This window comes from Ovis aries, chromosome 7, assembly GCF_016772045.2.
Source record: "Ovis aries strain OAR_USU_Benz2616 breed Rambouillet chromosome 7, ARS-UI_Ramb_v3.0, whole genome shotgun sequence".
In the NCBI taxonomy this organism is placed as follows: Eukaryota; Metazoa; Chordata; class Mammalia; order Artiodactyla; family Bovidae; genus Ovis; species Ovis aries.
The window spans coordinates 12226841-12229024 of NC_056060.1; the positions used below are offsets into that span (position 1 = coordinate 12226841).

Below are 2184 nucleotides of genomic sequence, written 5' to 3' on the forward strand. Positions count from 1 at the left end.
ACTTAGTTGTACACTTTAAATGGGTGAACTGTGTGGTAAGTGGATTGCATCCCCCAAAAGCTGTTTTCATCAAATTTAAATCAAATATAATGTCAAATATATTGTGAGCAGAAGAACTAGCAAACCAAACATGACAACTCAGAGGTATCGAAGTTGGGAAATGGAATATTGACACGGCCTCCAGAAGAGTCAAAAAAGAACTGCAATTTCCTTTCCCAAGACTTTCAGTTACCACAATCGTTAAGGAGTCTCTGTAGACTGTCGGAGCCCGTTCCTGAGCACTGCAGAGGAGTACAGCTCATGGGTTGGTTTGTTTGTTTTCTAAATAAGATGAGACTCGAGGTCTGACACTGAAATAAGATTTCATCGCCACAAGTAGCATCAGGTGAGGAGGCGGGAAATCTGAAACCCACCGGCAAGCAGCAATTTTTTTTTTTTTTGGCCTGCGCAGTTTGAGGGAACTTAGTTCCCCTACCAGGAAAGGAACCAGCAGGGAGTGAAAGCTAGAGCCCAAACCACTGGACCCCCTAGGGATATCCAAAGCTCCAATTTTAAACAGGACACGGCTATGAATTTTTCTCAAACGGCAGAATATTCCAGAGTGTACATCTTGGACGTGCACGGTACAAACAAACAAAACACCTGTGCGCCCACCACGCAGTTCAAGAAAAAGGAAATTGTCGAACTTTGCAAACCCTCAATCCACCGAAGGGAGGAACCACGGTCATGAATTTTGTGCCAGTCACTTGCTATTTTTTTTTTCTTTTTCAATTTAACAGCAAAGTCTGTAACAGAAATCAAAGTCGGACATACACATATACAAAACATCCGAATCCCAGGTCTCCGCTCGGTGTGGCGTGTCGATGCCGCGTGTCGTTGCCAGCCAGCCCTCCCGCCGCTTCGCCCCCTAGTGCCGACACAGGGGCGCTGCGTGAAGACAGCTTTCCCGGGCGGAAAGGCCGCCCACTTGCCTTATTTGCATACCCACCGCGCCCTGCACACCGTACAAGTTTAAAGTTGTAAAACTTCAAATTTTCCTTTACCTATATTTTCTGAAATTAGACCGTTGTTTACAGAGTAATCTAGAAATTTTTGTTCAGGCACTGGCTCTCGGAGTTAGCTAGTCACCCTCACTGTGTAGGAGTTTCTGTTACCCGAGCTGTGAATTACGAGGCCATGGAGTATACTCTGGTTTCTCTTCAGATCGTATAAATCTTTCGCCTTTTACTAAAGATTTCCGTGGAGAGGAACAACTCTGAGTCTTAAACTAATTTTTTGAGGCCTTGTTTCAACAAGGCTACCTATATTGGTTAATGAAAGACTAGTAATACTTTGATAGGGAAATGTTATTAGCTAGTGGCAATAACATTGTTAGGGCGACTGTATTGTTTATTGGGCTTAAGGCACTACCCAAGTGCTTAAAATGAAGATGTAATTTAGCTAATATGGCAGTACGCCGGGCCTCTCTGCCCATAACTAACACTCGGAGTTCACTCAAATTCATGTCCATCGAGTTGGCATCAGAGTCTTTTCCAATGAGTCTCCTCGCATGAGGGTAGTCAAAGTACTGGAGCTTCAGCTTTAGCATCATTACTTCGACTGCTTGGATCTCCTTGCAGTCCAAGGGACTCTCAAGAGTGTTCTTCAACACCACAGTTCAAAAGCATCAATTCTTCGGCGCTCAGCCTTCTTCACAGTCCAACTCTCACATCCATACATGACCAGTGGAAAAACCATAGCCTTGACTAGACGGACCTTTGTTGGCAAAGTAATGTCTCTGCTTTTCAATATGCTGTGTAGGTTGGTCATAACTTTTCTTCCGAGGAGTGTCTTTTAATTTCATGGCTGCAGTCACCATCTGCAGTGATTTTGGAGCCCCCCCAAATAAAGTTTTCGCATCGGGTGGCTAAATTATTGGAGATTCAGTTTCAGCACCAGTCCTTCCGATGAAAATTCAAGACTGATTTTAAGATGGACTGGTTATATTTTCTTTCTGTCCAAGAGACTCTCAAGAGCCTTTCCCAACACTATAGTTAAAAAGCATCAATTTTCCAGTGCTCAGCCTTCTTATGTAGTTCAGTTCTCACATCTGTACATGATTACTGGGAAAAGTATGTTTGACTAGATGGACCTTTGTTGGCAAGGTTAGTGTCTCTGCCTTGTAATATGTTGTCTAGGTTAGTT

General features: G+C 43.6%; 1 non-coding gene across 1 annotated transcript; it reads left to right on the top strand.

The window, feature by feature from the left end:
* Positions 1-1183: 1183 nt before the first annotated feature.
* Positions 1184-1299, top strand: LOC114115963 (U5 spliceosomal RNA). Its single transcript, XR_003590063.2, has one exon. It is a non-coding gene; the product is annotated as a U5 spliceosomal RNA (small nuclear RNA).
* Positions 1300-2184: the final 885 nt, after the last annotated feature.